The sequence below is a fragment of the Hoplias malabaricus genome, chromosome Y (assembly GCF_029633855.1).
Source record: "Hoplias malabaricus isolate fHopMal1 chromosome Y, fHopMal1.hap1, whole genome shotgun sequence".
NCBI classification, from domain to species: domain Eukaryota; kingdom Metazoa; phylum Chordata; class Actinopteri; order Characiformes; family Erythrinidae; genus Hoplias; species Hoplias malabaricus.
Window position 1 is genome coordinate 70,717,515 of NC_089820.1, and position 19,406 is coordinate 70,736,920.

Sequence of the window (19,406 nt, forward strand, 5' to 3'; positions counted from 1 at the left end):
CCAACATTTGGAGTTCTCTCCATTGTCTTAAACAACTCTAGATGCCTCTGCCATGAACAGAGATAGAGAGAAAGTCTAGCATACCAGACAGAAACAGTTTGTTTTTTCATTCATTTACAGACACTGGGGATTCGTAAATAAATTAGACTGATTTCAAGCATGCAGAATTGAGAGCTAGCAAATGGTGATGAAATATCTTTTGAATTTTATGAAAAGTATTTATTGATTACAATTGTGAACTGCACCTTTAAAGGTGGTAAATTTTGCTAAATGATTATGAAAGGTGATATTAATAGCCAGAGCTGGTCCAGACTTTCCTGGGGCTCTAAGAAAAAAAATTCTACCTGAACTCTGTAAGCTGACTTTTTTTTTTTTTTTGACAGTGGCACCAGACTCTCTACTAGTACAATCTCCCTTCCTTTTTTGGCTTAAGAATAAGCAGTAATATACAGAACAAAACGAGTTTAAGCAAATTATATTTATTCAAAAAACTATATACAAAAATATTTTGTTTAAACATAATTTATTTGTGATCAGCCCTCCAGCATCCAAATCAGCATTGCAGTTTTGTGTCATCTTAAAGGTCGCAGTTGTTTTGTCCAGACACCCGTAATTGCTTCACCGTTTAAGGTGTAATGAAAAGCCAAATAGGATTATGTAGATATTATGGCAGCATTTAATGTGAAACTGAAACTCAACTTAGCACTTGGAAATAACTAAGTCATTTTTTAATGTGGAATGAAAAATCAAGGAACTTTTAGAGTGTACTGGTGTGTCTGTGGAAGTTAAACGAGTACTAGAGAATATAATATATTCTCAATATATATAAATTTTTCACTTTTCTGCTTCAAAGATTTGGTTACAATACTGTGGCTCTGCAAGGCCTTTAAGGATGTGGTGATCAACTGTGCAGTGTATGCCACCTCTAAACATATTCCGGCAGCTATGCTCAAAGACTTTAATTTATTAACAATCCAACCTTGAGAAGAACAGTCACAGGTTTACCTGACTGCTGTTCCTGCAGCTCAGCTTTGTGGAGTCTTTTTTTCCTGTTGTCATATCCTGAAAGACAGTTTTGATGATACTCTTCTTATCTCGATGGGGGTAAGGATGGGGCCTTCGTTTCATTTGCTGGGCCCAACACAGCGTATGCAGTGAGCGTATAGGGCAGTCGGGTTCTGTTAACAGCCATGAAGAGCTTTGATTGACTGCCCAAAACACATTTGTTCAACACGTCCAGCCACCATGGACCCCCTAAATTTGCATACTGCTCCAAAAGGTCTACAGACAACACCATTGCATTAATAGTAAACATTGCCTTCACATACCTGGATAGAAAGAACACATGAGAATGTTATTCATAGCATCTCTGCAACTGGTTATAGGACATCCTGACAGTCAGACCCCTGGTGGTGAAAGCAAAGAGACAGCTTCTTTTGCGAAATGACTGAGCACAATGACTCCCCAGGGAAGCGAGACAAGAGGACAAGGTCAGTGCTATAACAACAATCTCTGGGCCTGTTTACACCTGGCATTAAGATCCATTTTGGTGATTGGATTATGTATGGATTTCACTTGTCCACATGAAAAGCCAGGTGTATACCCCCTTCCCCCCACACCCCTGGTCTCCATAAAACTGGACACAGTTCTTTTCTACCGGTCTTGACTTCTCTGTCTTGTCCAAACATTCCTCTGGACAGTCGTGGCACTCACCACGACTCACCACTGTGGCTGCATCTGATCTGAGAACTGTGTATAACCATGGGAAGTGTTTAAGGTTGACAAAGAACAAATGAGTGATTCATTTGATAAACAAATTTTGACAGTAAATAGTTTTGTTCTGAGAACAGGAGTAGTGTTTTAGCAATTCAGAAAACTATGGATTATTTCATGAAAACTAAGTGTATTAACAAGATTTGTTTTTTTTTTTAAATAAAAACATTTACAGAATATATTGAAAGTGTTAGATTCTTTTCTTATGATATAAATATGTGTAGTTGTCTTTGTGTGTGAGTGAAGGGAACGTTTAATGAAACATTTGATATAACATTTAATCTGAGACAACAAACTGCAAAAATGTTGAAGCTGTTTCCTCTTCTCTTTCCACAAACAGAGCGGACAGGGAGACAGTAATCAGTGGGCATGCGACAGAGGAAAGAACGTGTATATGGGTGAGAGAGGAAATTTGGGTGATGAGTGAGTGGTATGCTAATTATAGCTGCAAACTCATTAATGCTGCTCCACTCCCACAGACCAATCAAAGGATGCGGAAAAGACCCTCGTTTGTCTCTGTCATCTTGGAGAAATTCTGGAAGTGGCCTAACACGCAACCACTGTGCTTCTAGACAGAGAAGATGATGGAGAAAAGAGAAGAAAACCATAATGACAACAATGGAGCGTTATTTTATCTGTAAAGGTAAGCAGTGAACATCTGCTCGATAAAGCGGACATCCTGCTCAGGAGTGTTTCTCTGTGACACTGTAAACTCTGGGGACATTGAAAACACTGGATGTTGTTACGTAATACATTTTGTTTGTGTGTCATTATAAAATTGAGGCTGAAAAACACAAGCTGCAGAGTAATATTTTACCAGCAACAGTGACTATATCCACAGGAGTGAGAGTTAAACAGGTGATTTAGGTGGATATATGTGGTAATTACAGACTATATTTTCAGCATAGACCTTTCTCACAATCTTTTTAGTTTATATAAGAATTCGATATTTGTTTCTATTTTGCTGTTAGTCCTCACACCCATCATAATGAAGTGTTTTGAGAAGTTCAACATAAGGCACATTAACAATGGTCCTCTAGATTGGTCCGCCTTTCAGTTCCCCTATTGTCCCATCAATTCAGTGAATGATATGGTCTTCACCATTTCATCTGGCCCCCACCCAAATGGAAAACACTTGCATCAGAATACTGTTTGTAGATTTCAGTTCAAAACATTAGGACAGGGATGTTCACAAAGGTAGGATGTGTGTTATTTTATCAGTGTAAATATGGTCTCGTAAATCAGAAGCTCAGCTCTGAAGAGTGACAGGGAGTTTCTACTGACCAATGCGCAGATCTGTCATCAGCTGAACACCAGACAGCCGGTTACAGACAATGAAAGAATGAATGAATGAGTTTAAGTTTAGGACAGGGATGATATATGTGATCTGTTTTAGCAAATAGAAATTTTAGTTAAAATCTTCATACAAGATAAAACCAGTAGTAAATCAAAATTAGGACATTTACTTTAAGAAATATTAAGAATAGCCATGGAAATTAAAGGCACTAAATGACAACATCAACATGGCAATATGGATGGCATATCTAAGTTAAAGGAAAAAGTGACTTAAACAATCCTGAACCCACTTTTGCAAACCCAAAATTTGCATTTGCACACAGACAATAAACCCCCATTATGTAGATAAAGGCTTGGATCATCACCAGTCATTGGTGAATTACATTTGTTTCAGAAACAGTGTTAGAAAGAGCAGTGATTATGTTTCTGTCGGCAATTTGCTCTCGGTCACTGAACTGACCACAGGACTTATCATAACCATGTAAAAGGAACCCTTTCTGACAAATGCAGGAAGGAACGGTCAGTTCCAGTTTCAGAGACCACCACAGTATGGTGAACATCACTGTAATGTGCTCAGTTTATTTGGATGTCTTGTTTGAGAACTCTTTTAAATTCTTGCTTTCTTGGATTTGTTGCTTATAGTTACACCATTGTACAGACATGGACATAGTCATGTGGTACACCAGACAATACCAAACAGTGAAGTGACAATTCTCACAGGCTGAATGATGAGTGAGGACGTGATATTCTTCATCATTCATTATATTTTCCACTTGCATTTGGAATATCTTTGTACAATACACGTTAATTTATCTTTTCTTATGCTTCCTACACTTTACTCCGTCATGTATAAGAAGTATTCAGGAATGCATTGTGAGGAATGAAGCATGGTTTCAGTGAGCTGTAAGACTGTAAATGGATCTAGGTCCCAAACCACCACAGAAAACAATGCAGTAAATTTACCCTCAAAACCCTGGGAACTTGACTGACAGGGCTGGCAAATGTTGGAGTGGATGCTAAGCAGTGACTGAAAGAGGAACAAACTCACACCTGTGGACAGTTTGACACACCTACCAAAATGTGTGTTTGGACTGTGAGAGGAAAGTGGAGAACCTGGAGGAAACCCACACAGACACACCACACTCCTCATAGGCAGTGACCTGAGCTGTGAACCCTGGAGCTGTGTGACAGACGCAACCATGTATTAATTTTCTTGTTTTGTTCAATGACAATAGCACAAAGAAAAGATTTCAAATGTTCGCTTTGAATATGTATTTTGTAAACATGAACATATTCAGAAATTAGAAGCCTTTTGTCAGGACCTGGAGGACTATCGCAAATCGCAAATGCAATAACACAGGAGACTTATTTAAACAAAAGATAAAGAAATAGAGATAGACAGACTTATAACTAGAAAGGAAACTTAGATAAAGAAAGACCTAGACAGAGAGACTTTGATAGAGTGACCTGGACAGAGAGTGAAACAGACTAAACCTAGACAGAGGGAGCTAAACAGAGACCTAGTCTAGAGAGACAGATAAAGAGGAACCTAAACGAGACAGATACAGAGAGACGTAGACTGAGTGACAGATACAGACAGACCAAGATAGAGAATTACTTACTGATTAGAGACAGAGGGAAATACTGAAAGACCAGAGACAGAGGGAAATGCCAACAAACAAACCAAACAAGTGCACGAAGCACAAGGAAGGAACAGAGACATACAAGGGGAAGCAAATCAAAAAGCTAGGAACCGACGAGACAAAGACCAGTGAAAGATGAGTGAATGTCCAACCAAGGAAGTCTGAGACAAAGGAACTTAAATACACACAAGGACAGGATTACAATGAAGGGGCAGGATTACAAAGGAGCCACAGATGAAGACACTGACTAGGAGGTGGAACCAAGACGGGACTAGGGCGGAGACATGAACCATAATAAACAGAACCATGTGCAATAGCACATGGTGGGGAAAACAGACATGTCATGACAGATGCCACCTCCTAAACGTGAAACCCCTGGAGCACTTAAACCTAGACCCCCAGGAGCTGGCGCAGGAGACTAGCCTGGAAAACAAAGACAGAACAACAAAACCAACAGGTGACAGGACAAGACAGGAACTCGCCGCCATCACAGGGACAGGAGCGTAGGAACTCGCCGCCATCACAGGGACAGGAGCGTAGGAACTCGCCGCCATCACAGGGACAGGAGCGTAGGAACTCGCCGCCATCACAGGGACAGGAGCGTAGGAACTCGCCGCCATCACAGGGACAGGAGCGTAGGAACTCGCCGCCATCACAGGGACAGGAGCGTAGGAACTCGCCGCCATCACAGGGACACGAGCGTAGGAATTCACCACCATCACAGGGACAGGAGTGTAGGAATTCGCCGCCATCACAGGGACAGGAGCGTAGGAATTCGCCGCCATCACAGGGACAAGAGCGTAGGAATTTGCCACCATCACAGGGACAGGAGCGTAGGAATTCGCCACCATCACAGGGACAGGAGCGTAGGAATTCGTCGCCAACACAGGAACAGAGAGCCCTATAAATACGCCCTCGGAAGCAGGGGGCCCTGTGGAGACATCCACGGAGGCAGGGACTTGGGCTGCTCGCAGGGCATGTGCTGGAGTTGAGGGTTTGAGAGGTCTGATGGGCACACTCATGGGGGACTTCCTCAACCAAAGGTCCCCAGGAAACCTCACCTCCTTTGTCCTGAGGTCTGAGGCTAACAGCACCAACACTCAACCCCCCCGCCAAAGATTTCCCCGAACCTGAGGGGGTAGTCCTCAAGCGAAGGGGAAGACTCCAGTATGCTGCTTCTGCCGGCTCCGCCTCACACTGGAGCAGACACCCTGTCCATCAGTTGAATCTTCTTGTAGATGCTGAGCAACTCTGGCGTGAATCTGCTGGAGCCGGTTACTCCATCTCACAGCCTCCTCACAAGAACCGTCTGGGTTAGCTGTGTCCTTTAAGTGGCTGGACATTCTGTCAGGATCAGGTGGACTGATTGAGGCAGATGCAAATGCAATAACACAGGAGACATTTATCTAAACAAAAGATAACAAAACAGAGAGACTTAGACAACTAGAAAGGAAACTTAGATAAAGACCTGGACAGAGAATAAAAAGACTAAATCTAGACAGGGAGAGGTAGACAGATACAGACAAGCTAGAGAGACAGATACAGGGGAACCCAAGCTAGAGAGACAGAAACAGGGGAACCCAAGCTAGAGAGACAGATACAGGGGAACCCAAGCTAGAGAGACAGATACAGGGGAACCCAAGCTAGAGAGACAGATACAGGGGAACCCAAGCTAGAGAGACAGATACAGGGGAACCCAAGCTAGAGAGACAGATACAGGGGAACCCAAGCTAGAGAGACAGATACAGGGGAACCCAAGCTAGAGAGACAGATACAGGGGAACCCAAGCTAGAGAGACAGATACAGGGGAACCCAAGCTAGAGAGACAGATACAGGGGAACCCAAGCTAGAGAGACAGATACAGGGGAACCCAAGCTAGAGAGACAGATACAGGGGAACCCAAGCTAGAGAGACAGATACAGGGGAACCCAAGCTAGAGAGACAGATACAGGGGAACCCAAGCTAGAGAGACAGATACAGGGGAACCCAAGCTAGAGAGACAGATACAGAGGAACCCAAGCTAGAGAGACAGATACAGAGGAACCTAAACTAGAGACAGATACAGAGAAACCTAGACTGAGTGACAAATACATAAGAAACCTAGACTGGGAGACAGATACAGACAGACCAGGATAGGGAATTACTTACTGACTAGAGGCAGAGGGAAATACTGACAGAGACCAGAGACAGGGAAATGCTAACAGACAAACCAAACAAGTGCACAAAGCACATGGAAGGAACAGACAGACCAGACAGACATACATTCATTCATTCATTCATTCACTTTAACCACTTATCCAATTCAGGGTCGCGGTGGGTCCAGAGCCTACCTGGAATCATTGGGCGCAAGGCGGTAATACACCCTGGAGGGGGCGACAGACATAAAAGAGGAAGCAAATCAAAACGCAAGGAACAGACAAGACAAACAAACCAGTGAAATACAAGCAAATGTCCAACCAAGGAAGACTGGGACAAAGGAACTTAAATACACACAAGGACACCTGAGACAGATAACAAGGGGGCAGGATTACAAAGGAGACACAGATGGAGACACTGACTAGGAGGTGAAACTAAGGTGGGACTAGGGCGGAGACATTAACCATAATAAACAGAACCATGTGCAAGAGCACATGGTGGTGAATACAGGACAGGACCAAGGCATGACACCTTTTCTATTTGCATTTGTTGTTAAATAAATTTTGGGAGAATTAACATTGCACTGCTTGCGAGTCCTGTTTTACTGCAATTTATAAAATTATAAATTATTATAATTAAAATGATAACTTCTGGAAAGCCAGTCAATTTGTTTTTATTCCAACTTATTTCTCTAAAATATACAAACGGTCATACTTCCAGTTCCATTTCTCTGTTTTCTGTTTGTTTTGGTTCCTCTCTCCTCCCTTGTCTCCACCTTAGCTCTGCCTTCTCATTAGTGTTTCCACCTGTGTTTCCTTTCTTGCCTTACCCTCTCATTATCTCTTCCAGATGTGCTCTTTGTATATATATATATATATATATATCCCTTGGTTTCAGTGCTCCCTTGTCTGGTCTTGTGTTTAGGTGTATGTGCTTTTTGTGTTAGAGTGTTTCATGTGCATCTACACTGGTCCATAGTTTTTCTATTTGTTTCTCTTCAGTCTTTGTTTTAGTATTTTCTAGTTTGTTTCCAGTGTCCTGCTTTTGTTGTGTTGAGTTTGGTTTTGATTCTGTTAAATAAGGATTCCTTGCGTGTACATTCGCCTCCTCGTCCTCCCTCCAACCGTGACACAAACCCCATTTCCAACATGGAACATTTTGCAAAAAGTAAATAAAAACAAAATGCAATGATATGCAAATTAAACCATATTTTCATAATAGTACAAGTATAGTTTCAAAATAGTACAAATACAAATTTTAAAACATTGTATATATATATATATATATATATATATATATATATATATATATATATATATATATATATATATATATATATATATATATATATTTTCCTGTCACCAACATGTTTTAAAAAAGATGTGAGAATATGTTGCTGATCCACATATCCATCAGCTCTTCTTTAACAGCTCTCTGGCCATTTGGGAACTGAAGAGGCCAGTCTTTGTAGTTTTAAAAGTGAACTGTTTATGATTCTTGCTTGTTACAGCTTGAGGTCTCTGTTATTGTGTTTTTGTTTCATAAAGCACTAATAGTTTTCAGTGGGTGACAGGTTTCTGCTAGTTTAGCTCCTAGACTCATATACCATGGAGCTGTGTTGTTGTAATCCATGCAAAACATGGACTTGCCTCCTGTCACTGAAATAAACAACGCCTTTCCTGAACGGGCAGCATTTTAAGTTGAGAACCCCACTCTTTTCTGCTGAAAGACTCAGCATCCCCGAGACACTCTTTTTAAAATCAAATCAAGTTACTGACTTTTGCTAACCTTTTCTTTCCCCCTGAATATTTCTGGTTCTTACTGGGGTTTCACTAGTGCCTTGTAAAGACTGGACACTCTCAGGTTGTTGGAGATGGTGTGTGTGGGGCTGAATTTGATGTGAGTGCACTCTAACAGGTGTATGTGTGTGTGTGTTTTGGGTGTTCAGTTCAAGTTGTGGTGGATAGTTTTTAAGCTTTCAGTAGTTGGAATTTCAAACCAAAACAAACTTAATCTCAAATTACATGTTCAGTGCAGCTCTCCGAACTTGATCAGCAGTCTCAATCCTGCCTCTGTTCCACTCCCCCTTCTGTTATGCTTTTATTGAAGTTCATTACTTTCACATCTTTAAATATTTGTCTTGGCCCTGAAGTCACCAATTAGACATGAACAATTATTTAAAATATTGAGAGAACACTTTCAGTGTAATGTAGAATGACAGTGAAATCGCTGTCTGTCACTGAAGGCCTCGGGTCAGAGTTAAGGCATCAGAACCCATCAGAACACAGAGCTTCACTCATGTTACTGTGACATCACAGACCAATGCAGGAATTCTTTCACACGTTGTTTCCCGCACCCTCCGCTGAACATGTCAAATAATGTTCAGAAATTCTGGCCTAGGAATTGTATACAAGCACTGATGAAATGGAGCAGGTTGGTGTATGTATGTGTGTGAGTGAGTGAGAGAATTATTTTGAGGGGTGTATTAATTTCTAGACATCTGTGAAAAATGTAACCTCTCCATTGCTCTCATGATGTCATCCCCAACTCTCACTAGGGGATCACACTAAAAGCTTTGTGTTTGTGAGCCAAGGTAAACCTGGCTGTGGACCCAGTGGTCAGAAACTCTTCAATCAGACACTAGCTACATAAGGGTGTGATAAAGACCGGCAGGGGCTGGCAACCACAGCTTGAGACAGTTATCAGTATCATCTTGATACAATTTGACTGATCTGAGAGTCATCGGAAGGGGGGAGGGGGCGCAGGGTGGATGGGGGCAAACACTGGTCAAGTATCCTGAATGAACAGCCACAAGTAAACCCAAAGACCCACAAGCTCACTCCAGAGACCACCCCAACCCCACTCCCCCACGTGCACCACCCCGTTCCAGGTGAGGCAAGAGTGTTGATTACACCAGAAGGCATATTCTGAAGAGCAGTAGAAAGCAGCTTTCATCTATATGCATCTCATCACCAGAGTGCGAAACCCCAGACCCTCCGTCCAGTCAGACTCTAAATGAAAAAGACCCTCATAAAAACAGTTCAAGCAGAATCACATATAAGACTGAGCCCGTTCCGAGAACCTTTCAGAACCACAGGAGAATGTCTTAGAACAGCACTTTTAAACTTAACAACCAGTTCCTCTCACTCTGGTTCGACTTGCTCCGATTCCTCTCTCTCCAGTTCTTCTCGCTCCTGATCCTCTCAATCCAGTTCTTCATAGTCTGGATCCTCAAAACGTACAAACATACCACACACACACTTTTAACACAAACAAATGATACGCTCTAAACACACCAACACTGCACACCTTACACACAGTAACACACACCAGACACAAACTCTTACTCATGTCCCATACAGACTCTCAAAAAAACCATATACAATACACATGCAAAGAAACCACACACCAGGACCAGCCCCTACACACACACACAAACACACACACACAAACCTATTCATTCCCTACAGTTGTCATGTTCTCTCTTTGTCTCTCCCTCAGTGGCAGAGCTGTGCTGTGGATTTAGACTGTATGTTATTTGATTATGATTAGGTTATTAACTCAAACCCTTATGCTTCTTTTAAAATAAATGTGGTTAAACTTTCATACATTTCATCTGACATGCTGCTTCAGATTACCCTGAGGAACACACCCACACTCACATTTTATTTTGTGATAAAGATCTGTTTTAACATGAACCTTTCCAGCTCTCTCACTCTTTGAGTTTCTTGTTCTCCCTTATTCTCTCGCTCTCTGTGCCACTTAAACTTGTGGCATGCAGAAAATTTGTTCAATTTCTGAACAAATAATGGGATAACCATCACACACACACGCGCTCTCTCTCTCTCTCACACACCCAAATGGGGTGTTTTTCAGGGGGAGGTTAAAGGGTTTGAAAGGGTCAGGGTAGATACAGTTACCACATCTGTAATAAGTAAAGGTCATTCTGCTCTCTCTGGTCTACCAACAGAGCCATTTGAAAAGATTTTATTAAAAATCATACTTTAATCTTTCAAACTAAAACAGCAAAACCGTTTATTCTTAATGGTTTTAGAATTAGGCTTAAGATTGTAATTTAATTCACGAAAAAAAATACTGAATTTAAAACATTCATTAATTTTCTGTAACCGCTTATCCAGTTCAGGGTTGCGGTGGGGTCGGATTCTACCCAGAATCATTGGGTGCAGGGCAGGAACACAAGCTGGAGGGGGCGACACACAGAATATAATTTTCAGCTTCTCCCTCAGCTCAATCTGAACAAATCCCCAGGTGTTTGTATGGACACATTGCCTCCCACGTTTAGTCGCCTCCATTTCCACCCCATTAGCCAGGACACACACCCCAGTCACACAACCCCAGCCTGGTAGGGTGGGTGAAGTAATGTTCATGCTCCCAGCATCAAAGAGACCTGGCATTGGACTCCCAGCATCAAAGAGACCTGGCATCAATCTGGCAACCTCTCGATGAGAGGTTCAGGCGTGAGATTGCTAACCCCATAACCCAAACCCTAGTTGGGTCACTGTCTCTAAATTTCTGTGTTTACTGCAGAGGCTCCACCTTTCGTTTTAATAAACACGTAACACTGTGGTTATAGAAAACACAGATGATCCAGATTTGAAAGCAGAAGAGTTGAAGCCGAGAGTTCAGCTGTTATACGCAGCCCCATGTGTTGAATCTCTGATGGGGTGATTTGCTTCAGAGTAAAAAAAAAATCTGGGTTCTGATTCTTGTGTGTGTTTTAAGTGTGAACCAAAATATTTTCTCAGTAAAAGTGAATCTCAGTTTGACAATAACCTCCAGCTGAATCAACGCACTGTCCTCATATGCAATCATACCCCCACAAATCCACTTAGCTCACCACAACATGTCACCGACTGACAGACACTTTATTTATCCCTAGGGAAATTCAAGGTCTCAGTAGCTTACAGACATCACATACAACAGTCACTAACAGCAATGGACTAATATATATATATATAAAAAAACCTGAAACAAATATCAAAATCGACATAGTACTTCAATATACTATGTACGCTGAGTCATGTATCAAATATCAAAAAATCAAATACCAAGAAGTTAACATAGTGTGCTTAGGAATGATAAAACATAGCCTGGCAAGAATCTGTGGTACAGTGAGCAGCTGAGGATGATCTCTTGAGTGCAGTATATAGTTTAAAAGTTGAAAAAGTGTGGATAGTGCAAAGGGTATGGAATGTGCAATATCAGTGCAGTATCAGAATTAGAAATAAATAGAGTAAAATAAATAGTGCAAGGCAAGGCAGTTCAGTGTTCCTGTATTAAGTGTAAAACTACTATTGTAGTTGTCAGATTAAAGTACACATGAGGTAGATGAGTTGGTTGACTTGTCCAGTGGTTGACTTTTCTATTGTCCAGTTAGGTACACATGTACAAATATAGAGGAGGTGGTGGTGGTGGCTGGGCAGACAGACTATGCAGAGAAGTCCATATCTCCTCTCCCCTTGAGTGAAGCGTTGAACAGCTCAATAGTCCTGGGGACAAATGACGTACATATAATAACCAATACATTCTGAATCATTTTTCATTCTGGTCTAACCTGTTTAATCAGAAATATCCACAGGTTTGCTTTGTGTGTAGTTGATAATCCACATTGATACTGAACATTCATTCATTATCTATAACCCTTATCCAGTTCAGAGTCGTGGTGGGTCCAGAGCCCACCTGGAATCACTGGGCGCAAGGCGGGAATACACACTGGAGGGGGCGCCAGTCCTTCACAGGGCAACACATACTCACACACCTATGGACACTTTTGAGTTGCCAATCCACCTACCAACCTGTGTTTTTGGACCATGGGAGGAAACCGGAGCACCTGGAGGAAACCCACGCTGACACACCACACTCCTCATAGACAGTCACCCAGAACGGGACTCAAACCCACAACCTCCCCGTACCTGGAGCTGTGTGACTGCGACACTACCTGCTGCACCACTTTGCCACCCGACACTGAACATAATCTCGTAAATGTATTAAACCTTACTGTCACAGATAGTTTATAAATAATAGTCCCAATGAAAAAAGTACCGGAGAAATTCATTTTTAAAAAGGTTTAACAGACAAAGATGAGTCCTGTTGGAGAAATCACTGTCCAAAAATCATGCTTAAAAATGAAGTGAATGCATCGGTGCATGTGGTCATTCAACTAAATTAAATGGTCCGTTAATGCTGTCAGTCAGTCAACAACAGGGAATCTGCTTAGAACTAAACAGAAACAGAAACATTACCAAAACCAAGGGGCATAATACAGACCTTCATCGGTCCATGAGTAGTCTCACATTGCCAGACTCACTAGGTAGAATCTGGTAAATTTCGTCACCAAGAACCCCCTACTACTGCAGGAAAAGAAACTTGACTGACACTCAAAAGGACCAATCACATGTCTGCTATTCTGCCATGACCTATAGACAGAGGCAGATAGCCAATCAGAATGCAACTGGCAGAATCCTGATAGTGAGGCCAGAATCAGTTAGAAAAGCGAGTCACGTCAACAGAGGTGTCACTACAAGATTTGCACTGCTGCCGATTTGGACAGTGCATGCACAGATAGCTGATAGCTTCTATATTTTACTAATTTCATTTTCAAGCATAACTGTATAGAGACATTGCCCTTTTTGGTTGGAAGTCTTGTGTGTCCCACATTGTTAATTGTCATGTTTTGTTTAAACAGAAGAATACCTCAAAATGGACATTGTAAATAAACACAATTTGCCGATGCTCCAGTTTTTTAAAACTGCAAAGGACAATGAGGAAAGGCTAACTCATGTTTATGTGTGTTTGAAGTTACTCATTCTTAAAGATAAAGCTCCTCTTTGCAAAAAAACAATATCTCTGCTGCTGTAACCTACACACATAAAAGCCTGCGCATTCGCATTCCAAAAGGCTTGGTGGTCACTTGACTGCAGGTTTCAAGTAGTTCCAAGAAGCTCTAGGCTGCCAATTTAAATGCATAGAGTCAAGGAGATAAATTGCGCATGTTTGCATATGTCATTAGTCTTCAATAAATGCTTTTATTTACAGTATATCTATAGCACATTGACCTATGTATGTGGTTACATATATATGCTTAAAGAAATAAACAATTCATCACTATTTCAGTATTAGTGTCAATATCTGTGCTGATAATGTAAAATCTCATTCCTTAAATGTCTTAAACTTTAAACACATTACACTTGCGTCTGTTCTGCTGTTACTCTACAGCACTGCTGGTGTCTGCTGCTAACCTCCGGGAACTATTGAGAGGCTCCATGACCCATTCACAAAGGGCTGGTGTGGCTGTAGGTTTTCATTCCAATTAAGCAGAAGCACACCTGATCCTACTTGTCTGATCAACTAGTCTTCTTCTATAAACAGTTATACAGGGTATGTTCCTCTTTGGTTGGAATGAAAACCTGCAGCCACACCAGGCCTTTGTGGATAAGACTGGTGACCCCTGCACTGGAGTGAACGGAGTTGACACAACTTTCTCTCTATATGGCTCTGAGTGAGGCCAACTTTACACACTTAAAGTATCTGTGGCTCAAATCCATAAGTAATTGCAGGTGAGGATGGTAATGAATGGGTGGAGTCAAGAAAGAGCCAGAGCCCAGTGAACCAATCCTTGATGAACGAATCTGTCTGCATTTACCTGCACATGGTATAATCCCCATATACAAACAATGACAAACAGAATGGGATTATATGAAGCAGCTGCATATGAGTATAATATTACTTTGCCCAGTGTCAGTTGTAAGCTAGAAGTGTCTAAAGCCCTCTCACCCTGCATTGACTGTGGAGCAGTATAATTGTATTTTCTGGAGTGATGGGTTCCACTGAACACTGGGAGAGGCACCTGACCCAGAAATAATCATCCCATGTCAGAATTTGATCTCGCAAATCCTCTTGTCTCTGAATGCAATCAAATCATCACAAAAAGGTTTCAACGTCTTTTGTTATGCATTCCCTGAAGAGTAGAGAATGTTACTGAAGTGAAGAGGAACACAGTCCTGATTAATGCGCTGGGGAACCCTGAAGGAGCATGTCTTGTTCTTGGTCTTTGTTCACAAAAGATCTTTTTGTCTCTGCTTAACATCCTACAGTCTCCCCCACTCCCCACAAATCTCCCCCGTACACAGCCGCACTGTCTGGGAGATTTCCTTCTGAATCTCGGATGCTCTTAAAGTTCTCCCATTGTCCTTATCTTGGGCCGTGAATCATTGTGGGCCCTATCACTATATACTATCCCCTACCTCCTATCCCCTATCCCTATCCTTATCTACTGTCCCCTATCTTAGTCGTCCACATCCTATCCCTTATCCCTATCCTTATGCCTAATATCCCTAGCCACGATTCCAATCCCCTATGCATATCTACTGCACCCTATCAACTATCTCAATGCTCTATCCACTACCCCATCCCATTTACTGCAATCACTATCCCCATCAACTGTCCAATTTTGAATTGCTATGGAATTCATTTTACAAATAATTACTTTTTCCTGCATATTACATCAACTGTGAAAGTCCTAGGGCAGGGGTCAGCAACCTTTACCACTCAAAGAGCCATTTGGACCCATTTCACACAGTAAAGAAAACACTGGGAGCCACAAAACCCTTTTGAAATTCTAAATGAAATTACACTTTGCATAACAGGGTTTTTTTTTTTGCCTTTGTGCTGTGTATAAATAAACTATACTGTGTTACATTTATGAAATCAATGAACGACTGCAGAGAAAATGAAATAACTTTTCTGCATGCAACAAAACATTTTTAACTCCGAAAAAAAAGACGTTGGGTTGAAGTTTAAGTAAAATACTCAATTTTTGTCTATTTGAGTAATGGAAAAAAAATGCCAAACTTAAATTATCCACTGGCAGCAAAAAAATATTCTGTCCTCTCTCTGCGTGCCGTCATCCTTTTACTGGCGCCGTGCAGTCAGCTGTCAAAAAGTTCAAGAAACCGCACACTGGCGGGTGTCGCACATTGGAAGTTGTGACGTGTATTAAGAGCGACAAAATATTTTAAATATTAAAATATTTTAGATGTTACACGATCACCATAATCTTCATAGAATTACATTTTGAAAATGAACGAACTAAAATAAAATACATTTTAATTAAATACTCATTAATTATTTTCAAAAGCTGAGCCACATCAGAAGGATCAAAGAGCCGCATGCAGCTCCGGAGCTGCGGGTAGCCGACCCCTGTCCTAGGGTTATTTTCTGGTTCAGCTTGAAATTAACGCCGAGATTCCAGAGAAATTCCAATGTGCCATGTTAACACACACAAGAGCATTGACCATTTACAACACTGGACATTACAAGAAACATGATGAAAAACAAAGTTAAATCATAGCGTACCAAAAAAATATATATTTGGGAAGGAGTTCAGGGTAGCTTATGAATGCATACGAAGCCAAACCATAGAAAGTAGACCCAGGGATGGGGTGATGAGAAGAAACAGAAGGAGATGAAGAGAAAGTTAGGGGGTAGGATGATGAGTAGAGACAGAAAGAGAAAAGAGGAGAAAGGGAGGGTTTGGGATGATAAAGGGAGCGGTTGGGATGACAAGTAGACAGAAGGAGAAAGGAGGAAGAAGGGACAGGAAGGAACAAAAAGGGGCAGTGTCTAAATGCTGTTTATCAAGACAGTGTTCTGAGGGAATAAGGTACAGAGTCGTGTCAGAATTAATTAATTAATTAATGCTTAAACGCACTGCCTGTATTCTGTTCCAATATGTTAAAAAAAAACAATCATATTGGCGAGCACTGTAGGTGACCTAGTGCCCTGGTAATGTGCAGAAATATTGCAGATTCCAAGCCATTTCTGATATAGCTTAGATAATACTATTAACTTCAAAATCAGCCCTCTAAGGCACCGAGTTGTGTGACAGCAAAGACAATAAGACAAAGGCTATCGCAGTGGTTCTCAAACTTTTTAGAGCAAGTACCACATGTTATTAAACCAACTATGAATACTACGAAGGTCTTGCTTGAATATTTGTAAAGTGCATGCATTACATAAAATTATTCTAAAAATAATTAAAAACAGTTTTTTTACCTTTTGTAAATAAAGTCTTTTGTGTTATTGCATTTGCGTCCGCCTCCGTCAGTCTGCCCAGTCCTGACATGATGTCCAACCAAATAAAGGACGCAGCAAACACAGACAGTTATACAGAGTACGTTGTGAGTTATCCTTTTGCTATTCACTGGACTCCATTCCATTCCCTAGAGATCCTGTGGGGTATGTTTTGGAGGCTATGATGTCCTCCACAGCCCATAAACAACAGAGCCGGTGGAAGCAGTGTGTTGGAGTCTCCCCCTCATGAGGGGGTGGGTTGAGGGTTGGTGCTGTTAACCTCAGGACAAAGGAGGTGAGGCTAACAGGGGCGCACTTCCTGGGGATCTTTGGTTGATAAAGTCCCTCATGAGTGCACCCATCAGACCTCCTAATCCCTCAACAGCTCCAGCATGTGCCCTGTGAGCAGCCCAAGCTCCTGCATCCATTGATGTTGTTGCAGGGCCACCTGCCTCTGTGGACATTGTTGCAGGGCCTCCTGCTTCCAAGGATGTTGCTGCAGAGCCTCCTGACCCCATGTAGATGCTTGCAAGACTCACTGCCTCTTTGAATGCCCAGGGACTTCAGGGTCGATGGAGCTGTGACCAGGCTGGCTACTCTGACCTCACCACAGACTTTTGCCAGTCCTGGGGACTCCTCAATGGTTGCTTTTGTTCCTCTGTCAGTTCCTGTCTTAGTCCCTGTCTCTGTTCATGTCCCAGTACCTGTGACTGCTTGCGTCTCTGTCCCGGTCCTTGTCACTGTGTTTGTGTCAGTCCCTGTGAATGTCCTGGTCCCTGTTCCCCTGCCAAGTCCTGTCCTGTCTCAAGTCCAGTCCCCATTTCAGTCCAGTGACTTGTCTCCTGTCTCGTTACCTGCCTCTCCTCCTGTCCTGTTTCAAGTCCAGTCCCCTGTCCATTCCCAGTACCCAGCCTCAGTCTTGTCCCCTGTCTGGTCTCAAGTTTTGTCTCTTATTGCTCCCCTTTGTCAGTCTCCTGTCCTGTCCGAGTCCAGTCTCCTGTTTCTGGTCCTGTCATGTCCCCAGCTCCATTTCCTGTGTCTGTTCTTGTCTTGTCTTAAGTCCTGCCACCTGTTGGCTCCTGGGGGGTCTAGGTTTATGCGCCCCTGGACTTACTCATTTAGGAGGGGCCATCTGTCACCCTGGCCCTGTCATGTGTCTGTTTTCCCCACCATGTGCTCTAGCACATGGTTCTGTTTGTTATTGTTCCAATCTCCGCCCTTGTCTCCGCCTTCACTCCTCCCCCTAGTTGTGCCTCATTTGTGGTCCTGCCCCTTTGTTATATCCCAGGTATTCCTTTTTAGTATGGTGTATTTAAGTTCCTTTGTGTGACTGCTTCTTGGTTGGACATTCCTCTTTCCCTTTCCCTTCATATGCCTGTCTGGTCTGTCTGTTTCCTGTCCTGTGCTTCTTATGCTCAGTTTGTCGGTTTCTCTCTCTGGTCTGTTAGTTTTTTTCTTCCTTGTGCTCATTTATTTTCTCTGTTCTGTCTGTTTGTATCTCTAGTCAGTCTTTGTGGCTCTCTCTTAGTCTGTCTGTACCATTTATTCTGTTTAGTTCTCTTTGTCCAGGTTTAGTCTGTTTAGCTCCATTGCTCAGCCCTTCCTTACAGACTGAACTACTGTTTATTCATAGCCCTTGTTGTATTTTTTTTTAATACAAACAGATTTTATTAAAGCTCAATTATTAAAACTGTGAAAAATTATATAGTTTACATATGAACATGTTTCATTTTCAGATTTTAGTTATTGATTCTTTAATTAAGTAGTACATTTTTCTAGGTCATCTGGCATACCACCACTTGTTGCTTCATGTACCACAGTTTAAGAACTACTGGGCTCATTCATTCCAGCTCAGCCACAACCAGGAAGAGTAAGATGTAAGAGAAGATGAGAAGAAGTAAGAGTAAGATGAGGAATGCTCCAGCAGAAGGCGTTGAGTCAGAAGACAGGAGGTCGTGATATCATCACATTGCTGCACAGGGGCTCTGTGCACTGGCAGTGGAGGGTTCCTCTAGTTAATTGTTTCAGAGCACATTACTGGAACATTGGTCTATTCAGCTGGAGAGGGGAAAATGGGAGGTTCGAGCCGCACACTGGCAGCAGAAGTAGAGGCAGGTTTTCATGCAGGTCACAATGAGAAGTAGAAGATCTCTCTGTGGGGCAACAGGTGGGCTTCAAAGCTTGTAGCGATGGGAGCATTGGGGAAGCATGCATGACAATGGTTGATTGTGGTCCCCAAATACAAGAGAGTCCCATAGTTTTTTTTTTGCTGGAGAAAGAGGATTTGTGAGACTCGAGGCTGCGGAGGAAGAGGTGGGGTTTTACTCTGGATGCTAGTTGTAGCGGGAGGAGAAGCAAGAAAAGCCGGGTCTGAGCTACAGAGCTTATAGCAGTCAGAGCAGAGGGGAAGCAGGCATGACAAAGGCAGACTCACGTTACCCTTACCCAAACATGAGCAGTCCTGTA